General features: G+C 37.7%; 1 pseudogene; it reads left to right on the forward strand.

The window, feature by feature from the left end:
* Positions 1-897: 897 nt before the first annotated feature.
* On the forward strand, positions 898-8483 carry LOC113452382 (vomeronasal type-2 receptor 26-like; annotated as a pseudogene).
* Positions 8484-9647: the final 1164 nt, after the last annotated feature.

Genomic DNA, 9647 nt, shown 5'->3' on the forward strand with positions numbered 1-9647 from the left:
TATTATCTTGTAAGCAATTGAAAAATAAAATAAATAAATAAAATAAATAAATAGATTGCATTTTGCTAGATGCTGAGTTTTTCTGTAAATACTTCTTCACCACTAAAGATACAACCTTATTTCAATTGTCTTTGCAGAATTTGGCTTTCCTTATCATGAACAGACAAAACAAAAAACAAAACAGAAACAAATTGGATCTCCATCTCCTCTCCATAAAAGAAAACATGAACCTGCTTTAAAATTTCTAAAGATTAGCTGGATTGTGGAGAAACTAGAGATAGGGAGATGGTACAATGATGCGATATATATTATATATTATGATATACTATGATGATTTGATATAGAGAGAAATTGAAAGTGAAAATGTTCAAGCATGGTGTTCCTGCACTATAAAATAAGAATGATGCAATAAAATTTGTTTAAGCAAAACAATTTTTATGTAAAATGAGAAATAGCTGTAAAAAAATAGCACAAAACTGTAATATTAAATCAACTACCTTTCAGAGACCTAAAAAACCAAGAATATGTATATCTTTATTCAGATCTATGTCAGGACTGAGCAAAGCTGAAAGGAAAATTATATTAAATGAAAAATTAAATTCCATTGTGGAGAAAAGGCAATATATACTGTACATTGTTTTGCCTTATAACCTAACAAGCTATAAAGTTGTATGTCTTTATGAGTAAATTTTCAGATATAATGGAATGAATAATAGAATGGCTACTTCCTCAAACATATTTGCAATTTAGTGCTATGTGGAGCTACATAATTCTGAAATATTAACACCAAAAGGGAATTTGATCTTTCAATTCCAGTTCTAGCCAAAAATATCATTTTATATGAACAAATTCATCCACTGCATACTTACTTTTTGGAACGCTTTATTTATTTTCAGTATGATCACAAAATTCTACCAGCATGTCCTTTCCTTAGAATTTGCCATCAAGGAGATCAATGGGAATCCGCAAATCTTGTCCAATGTCACACTTGGTGTCCACGTTTCAGACAGCTTCTATGATCCAAGAATGACTTATCGGACCACTCTCAACCTGCTTTTCAAATCAAACAGATTTCTTCCCAACTATGAATGTGGCATTCATAAAAATCTCATGGCCATTCTTGGAGGACTTGGATCTGATACTTCTTCCCATATTGCAGGAATTATAGATTTCTACAAGATACCTCAGGTTGGTGTAGATGTGGGGATAATTAACCAAATCATTTGTTTGGAAATTAATCTTATTTGAGAGGGTCACCTGATATAGTGGCTTGACCACTATCTGTGGTGAAATCTGGAACTGTGTCAAGAGGAGGATAGAAAAGGCTGGCTAGCAAACAGAACATAGAATAATAGAGTTGAAAGGGACCTTGGAGGTCAAGCAGGAGACCCTATACCATTTCAAACAAGTGGTTGTCCAGTCTCTTCTTAAAAACCTCCAATAATGAAGCACCCACAACTTCTGAAGCCAAGCTGTTCCACTCTGTTATTCTATTCTATTCTATTCTATTCTATTCTATTCTATTCTATTCTATTCTATTCCATTCCATTCCACTCCACTCCACTCCACTTCACTCTATTCTATTGTATTCTCACTGTCAGGAAATTACTCCTTATTTCTGGGTTCATTCTCTCCTTCATTAGTTTCCATCCACTGCTTCTTCTTCTGTCTGCAGATGCTTTGGAGAATAAGTTGACACCCTCTTCTTTGTGGCAGCCCCTTAGATACTGAGAGACTGCTGTCATGTCACCCTTAGTCCTTCTTTTCATTAGACTAGATATACCCAGTTACTGCAACTGTTCTTCATATGTGTATACTAGCTCAATACCCATACTTTGCTGCGAAACTATGTGGTTGGACTTAATTTATGGGGAGGAAAATATGGGGAAAAAATTCTGCCTCTGCCTACCAGCATCCATCAGTATTCATCTGGCTAACATCCTGTCAGTGTGTGTGAGAGTTGAGGGCTGTTTGGAACCTGAAAGAGTATTTGCTGTGTGAGCAAGAAGGAGACAGCAAGGAGCCTAGGTGTGGCTTAGCTCAACTGTTCTGTACTAAAGCTGCTTGGTGCTGTGAAACTAAAACTGAAACTCCTGCCCTCTTTTTTTTTTTTTTTTTTGCATTTGGAACATTTCTTTTCAAGAGAGGGGGAGTCAAACTCCTTAGCATCAGAGCATATGAACTAGTAATGCTTTGATGGTCATTTCAAAAAATCCTTTCTTAGTGAGCACCTAGAAGCCAAGAGGAGCATACGTGCCAAATTTCAAGGCTTTACAGTTCTGGAGATTTTATGATGAAGCTTGAGTGGTATTTTGTATATATATATATTATATATATATATATATATACATTTATCACCAAAACTATTGTCAAAAAGAAAGCCAATTTGCCACAGTTAAAGTATTAGACTAGCAGTTGGAAGAATGTGACTTGTGGTCCCACCTTAGGCACAAAGCCAGCTGGGTGACCTTGGGTTAGCCCTATGAATTATAGCAAACCACTTCTACAATCTTGCCAAGAATACTGTAGGGACTTATCCAGGTAGTCTCCAGAAATAAAACTGACTCAAAGGGACATGCGCACCCTCTCTCTCACACACATACATAGCCACTGATTCAAACAAGAAGCTAGCAAGAAGGTTATAACTAAGACTTAGGGAGTAACTGAAAATTACTCAGCCTGCATAAGTGATAAGGCATTTGAAAACTTTCCCTTTTTTCTGCTCAAATATCTTCCCTAGTTGCCTCTTGAATGAATGAATGAGTAAGTGAGTGAGTGAGTGAGTGAATGAATGAATGAATGTCCCAATAATTGTAGTAATAATTTCAGGAAGAAATTACAGGAGCAATTTTCTTTATTTCAGCTAGACCCTAAAGAGCAGGGAAAAAGAGGGCACTTAGCCTATCTTATTGGGTATGCCTAGTTTAATGAAAAGAAGGACTAGAAGTGGCATGATAGTACTGTTGTAATATCTAAATGGCTACAAGGAAGAAGAGGGGGTCAATCAATTTTCTAAAGCACCTGAAGGCAAGACAAGAAGCAATGGATGGAACCTAATCAAGGAGAGAACCAACCTAGAACTAGCAGAAATTTCCTGACAGAATAATTAATCAGTGGAATGACTTGCCTCTAAGAACTTGTGAGTGATCCAATGACTGGAGGTTTTTAAGAAGAGATTGGACAACCATTTGTCTGAAATGGTATAGTGTTTCCTGCTTCAGCAGGGGGTTGGATTAGGAGACCTCCAAGGTTCCTTCCAACTTTGTTATTCTATTATTCTGTTAATATAGTTTAACATACTTTGACTTTCTTTCAGCTTACATATGGTTCATATCCACCAGAAGCATTTCATGCCAGTCAATTATCCTCCCTTTACTTTATGGCTCCAAATGAAGCTGCTTTATACATTGGGATTCTAGGATTGTTACAACAATTTGGATGGAAGTGGGTTGGGCTTTTTGCTTCTGAGTCTGACAGTGGAGAACAATTTTTGCATAAACTACAACTATTACTCCTCCAGAATGAAATCTGTTCAGCCTTCCTACAACAGGTCCCAGGAATACCCGCTTTTGATAACTTGGATAGATTTGGTGGTATAACATCTACTCTTCATCAACATTACACAGACAACAGGGCAAACATATTTATTGTTTATGGAGGATCCTTGTTGCTCGTATGGTTCACAAGTGTCATATTTATGCTGGATCCTACCTTTAAAGAGAATATGACATTTAGAAAAGTTTGGATCATGACCAGCCAATTTGATTTTATACTCACAGGAATTCAGAAGAGTTGGAATCTGCAATTGTTCAATGGGGCCGTTTCCTTTCAAATCCAATCAAATGATGTTTTGGGATTTCAGGACTTTGTTCAGTCCATAAAACCTTATTTGAGACAGAGAGATGGATTTATAAAGGATTTTTGGGAGCAAGTATTTGACTGTTTCTTTCCTCATTCAGGATCGCCAAAAATGGACATTGGACAATGCACTGGGGAGGAGAAACTGGACAGCCTACCCAGAGCAGTCTTTGAAATGGAAATGACTGGTCATAGTTACAATATCTATAATGGTGTCTATGCTGTGGCTCATTCTTTGCAAACTTTACTATCAAATGGACAAAATCAGGACAAAAGGATGGTGGGAAAAATGTTTCAACTCACAAATCTGCAGCCTTGGCAGGTAACAGCTGTACATTTTCCTTTCACATAGGTGTTTATACAATTAAGGACTGGAAAATAAACTAAGATTTAAGCACATTGGTGCATGATGGCTCAGTAGTTAAAGACACTGTGTTTGTTCACTGGAAAGCAGACAGCCTGAGTTTGAGATCCGGGAGCCATATGACAGGGTGAACTCCCATCACTTGTCCCAGCTCCTGCCCACTTAGCAGAAAGCATGCAAATGCGAGTAGATAAATAGGTAGCAGGTTGGTGGGAGGATACCACCAGTGTATAATAATACTAGCCACATGACCATGGAAAAGGCTTCAGATGAAGCTGGCTCACTCAGCTAAGTAATGGAGATGAGCACCAGCTATTAGAGTCAGAAATGACTAACCAGAGGAAACCTTTATTTCTAGGTATATATTAAGTACCAAGGTAAAATCATTTTTCTTACTGAATTTGTACACCCAGAGCAACCTTCGCTTAGACTTTTCTCTTAGTTTTATCATTTGTGAGGTTTTTGATGCTCTCTGAGCCTGATTGCTTTCTTGCAGGCATTTCATAACCCAAACAAAGTAACATCATCAATAACTAGTCTAGCACCCTCTTTTGAACACTTGAGCTACAAATATTCTCCTTTATTGATCATTTCATTTCCTGCTCTATATTCCCCTCTTTTTTTCACCAAAAAGCTCCATCAGCTTCTTCACAGTGTTTCTTTTAACAACACAGCTGGAGAGAGAGTCTTCTTTAATGAGAAAGGGGAACTAACAAGAGGCTTGGATGTTATCAACCTTATCACTTTTCCAAACAACTCATTTCAGAGAGTCAAAGTTGGAAGATTAGATCCTACTGCTGAAAAAGGAAAAGAATTGGTCATGGATGAAAATAGGATTTTCTGGCACCCAGGTTTCAATCAGGTATGGTCAAAATCACTCCTGTTTTGGAATGGATCATCTCAGAGCTGATTCCTCCCTCCTCCTCCTCCTCCTCCTCCTCCCTCCTCCTCCTCCTCCTCCTCCTCCTCCTCCTCCTCCTCCTCCTCCTCTCCTCCTCCTCCTCCTCCTCCTCCTCCTCTTCCTCTTCTTTGCTTTTTATTTGATTCTGCCAACACTGGTTTGCCTAAAAATGGGGGCATTGTATAATACTGTAGTATTATTTTGAAAATAATATGATACAAATGTATATTTTTGCATACATCTTATTTATAAGTAAAGGTAAAGGTAAAGTTCCCCTTGCACTAGTTGTGCTCGTGCTATTCATTTCCAGCTCTAGGGGGCAGTGCTCATCTCAGTTTCAAAGCCGAAGAGCCAGTGCTGTCCAAAGATGTCTCTGTGGTCATATGGACAGCATGACTAAATGCCGAAGGTGCACAGAATGCTGTTACCTTCCCACCAAAGTGGTCCCTATTTTTCTACTTGCATTTTTAGATGCTTTTGAACTGCTAGGTTGGCAGAAACTGGGACAAGTAATGGGAGCTCACTCCATTATGTGGTGCTAGGGATTCGAACTGCTGAACTGCCAACCTTTCTAATCGACAAGTTCAGCGTCTTAGCCACGGAGCCACCGCATCCATGATCTTATTATGCTTTCCTTAAAAAACAATAATATGGTTGACTCAACCTTCCATCTTTCTGTGGTGAGTAAAATGAGGAGCCAGATTGTTAGGGGCAATATGCTGACTCTGTAAACTGCTTCAAAAAGGCTGTAAAACTTTATTAAATGGTATATCAATCTAAGTGCTATTCCTATAATTCATTCATTCCCCCCCAACATTTTTATTTGCCATTGCAAAGATGCTTTTTTTCTAAAGGCAATTGGACTTTATTTTTCCTTGAAGATGTTTTGCTTCTCATCCAAGAAGCTTCTTCAGTTCTTCTTTCAAGCTGAAGAAACTTTTGGTATGAGAGGTGAAACATCTTCAAGGAAAAACAAGTCCAATTGCCTTTTGAAAAAAAGCTCCTTTGGGGTAACCATGAAAAAAAGCTCCTTTGGGGTAACCATGACCTGGATGACTGAGAATCTCCATAGACACTTGCCATGGCATTTTATGGTATAAATAGTTAAAAAATATTTTAATACTTAAATTTATTCTCATGTGAGCTCTCTTTTGTCTTGTGGGCAGATTCTTCCTATTTCACTATGTAATGAGTACTGTTACCCGGGATCTTGGAAGAGAAGAATAGAAGGAAAACAGTTCTGCTGTTATTACTGTGTCCCATGTCCCAAAGAAAAGATTTCAGATAAGATGGGTTAGTTCTGATTATGATATTGGCTTAAAAGAAATGTTTCTCTCAGAACTAAGGAATTGCTATGATGGGTATATAACTGTCAGGTGTGAAAGACCAGGTCCTGTCAAGAGCTGGGGAAATCAGGAGATTCAGGCAGTTCTTACGATTATAAAGATTTATTGCAAATTTAAGCTCTCTACAAGAATCTGACCAACTAACGGTCAAGGGAAATGAGCAGGAGATAAGAGAGGCATTCAAGGTGGGCTGAACTTGAATCTCTTGCAGGCATGGACTCATCACTTGATCCTCCTCAGGGTCAGCTTGGCCATCTCCTACATGCATGGTGGTTCAATTAAACTGATTTATTGCAAAACAGATTATGTCAACAAATCTTCTCAACTAATGGTTAGCACCTGCTTGGAGTTATATAAGTGTTCATGGGTTTCAAGGGGAGTTGGACTTAGGCCACTTGTGACTACATAGAGATTCTAGACTGATCCCTGTTTTGACTCTGCCCCTGTTCTGCCACTCCTTCTCCTAGAATGTCTGGAATGTTGCTAAGTATATATTTCCTCAGATTAAGTCCAGGGAACCATGGGAATTTCACCAACAAATGAACTCAAAAATATATAAAGTTCATGTTAATCTGAAATTCTGCATTCTTAAGGGAATTTCTTATGAACTTGGTTTGAGCCCAATATTTAGAGGAGCTCTTCCACCTAGCTTATAATTCAGAGATGAAGATCCTCAGGGAGTTTACAAAAATGATAAATTTGCATCTGAAATGAGGAGACGCTAGAAAACGAACAGGACAAAATCTTTGAAAAGTTACATCTTCCCCCATATTCAATGTTTTATGCTAACTTCCAGAAGTAGACAATTCAAAGTATCCTCCATTTCTATTTGCCAATTTCTTATGTTATCAATTGTGCACTTTCAGAGTCCTGTCAAAATTTTGAAATCTCAGAAGTCTATGTTTCAAAGACTGTCTTTAAAATCCCCTTGCTCCTTTTGTCCCACATAATGATGTTTAGTAAATATTATATTTCAGTATGTTGTTGCAGTGTAGGGATAGATTTAATTCAGAAAAAGAATCAATGATAGTATAGTTTGTTCATCAATGATGGAGTTTTCTTTTTTACTTTTAATCTAGAAATGGAATATTGTTTTGAATGTTGTGAAGATCAGTATCCAAGTAAGGAGCAAGATCATTGCATTGTCAAAAAAACAAGTTTCCTATCCTATGAAGAACCTTTAGGAATCATTTTGACATCAGTTGCTGTTTTGTTTTGCTTGATAACAATCTGGATACTTGGAACTTTCATTAAGTACAAGGATACTCCCATAGTTAAAGCCAACAACTGAGACATCACCTACACTTTCCTTGTGTCTCTTTTGCTTTGCTTTCTCTCTTCCATTTTATTCCTTTGCCAACCCAGGAAAGTAATTTGTCTTCTCAGACAACCAACTTTTGGTATCATCTTCTCAGTGTCTATTTCTTGTGTCTTGGCCAAAACCATCACTGTGGTCATGGCTTTCATGGCCAACAAGCCAGGAACCAAGATGAGGAAATGGGTAGGAAAAAGATTGGCCCTTTTCATTGTTTTTTCATGCTCTTTTTTCCAAGTCAACATTTGTATTGTGTGGCTGTCAACCTCTTATCCATTCTTTGAGTTAGACATGCACTCTCTTAGAGAAACCATAATTTTGCAATGCAATGAAGGATCCATCCTCATGTTCTATTGTGTCCTGGGCTACCTTGGTTTCTTGGCTATTGCCAGTTTCATTGTGGCATTCCTTGCCCATAATTTACCTGACAGTTTTAATGAAACCAAATTTATTACTTTCAGTATGTTGGCTTTTTGCAGTGTCTGGGTCTCCTTTGTGCCAACCTTCCTGAGCACTACAGGGAAAGCCATGGTAGCTGTGGAGATCTTCTCCATCTTGTCCTCCAGTGCAGCCTTACTCGGATGTATCTTCTTCCCAAAATGTTTCATCATTTTGCTGAGGCCAGAACTGAACATCAAGGAGCAATTAATTAATAAAAAGAAATTAAATAATGAAAATATCATATTCTATTCCAAATGAAGAATATGAGTATCCAAATAGCAATACCACTTTATAGTCCTTTACAGCCTTCTCTAAGTGGATTTACAGAGTCAGCCTATTGCCCCCAACAATCTGAGTCCTCATTTTACCCACCTTGGAAGGATGGAAGGCTGAGTCAACCTTGAGCCTAGTGGGATTTGAACTGCCAAATTGCAGGCAGCAGAAGTGGCCTGCAGTACTGCACTCTAACCACTGCACCACCGAGGCTCTAATAATATATACAGAATTATTTAATTTTAACCAAACTTTAAATATATGCAGTTAAATATGATTCTTAGTGTACAGCATTCTTCTATTCAAAAGAAGCAGAAGCCATTTTAATTAGATTTATTTAAATACATGATCTGAGGATAAACCAGTGTATAAATTTTATTGAAATCAATCCACATTTAATTTCTACCTGTTATTTGTTATCCGATTGGCAACATTGAGCCGTGGTGGCACAGTGGTTAGAATGCAGTCCTGCAGGCTACTTCTGCTGATTGCTGGCTGCCTGCAATTTGGCAATTCGAATCTCACCAGGCTCAAAGTTGACTCAGACTTCCATCCTTCTGGCATTGGTAAAATGAGGACCCAGATTGTTGGGGGCAATATGCTGACTCTGTAAACTGCTTAGAGAGGGCTATAAAAGCACTGTGAAATGGTTTATAAGTTTAACTGCTATTGCTAGTGCTATTAGGCTAAGAACCAAAACTGTAAAAAAGCACAGAATTTTGACTATTTCAATATTCCCCATTCTCATTTTTCCAATAATACCATTAAATGTGTACAAGGAAAAAGAAAAGATAAGTAAGAGTGAAAAGATAAGTATGATGTCCAGCCTGCCAAACTTGAATAATGAAAAGTTAACACTTTGTCAAAAAGTGCCTGACCCAATACAGAATAGCTTTGCCATTCATCAATAATATCTCAGAAACTACCAACAGACTACCGCAACAATATGGAATGAGTGTAGCACACAAGCCAACTAAAGCCCTTCAAAACATCCTAAGCAAACCAAAAGATCTTTCAACTCCAGAAATTAAAAAAAAAAAACAGGAGTCATTTACAACATACAGTGTAAGGATTTCAACAACCACTACATAGAATAAATAGGTGGAAGACTGACAGAATGCATCCATGAACACTAAATAGCAGTCAGAA

The sequence above is a fragment of the Pseudonaja textilis genome, chromosome Z (assembly GCF_049901715.1).
Source record: "Pseudonaja textilis isolate UNSWEBS1 chromosome Z, rPseTex1.2, whole genome shotgun sequence".
Lineage (NCBI taxonomy): Eukaryota > Metazoa > Chordata > Lepidosauria > Squamata > Elapidae > Pseudonaja > Pseudonaja textilis.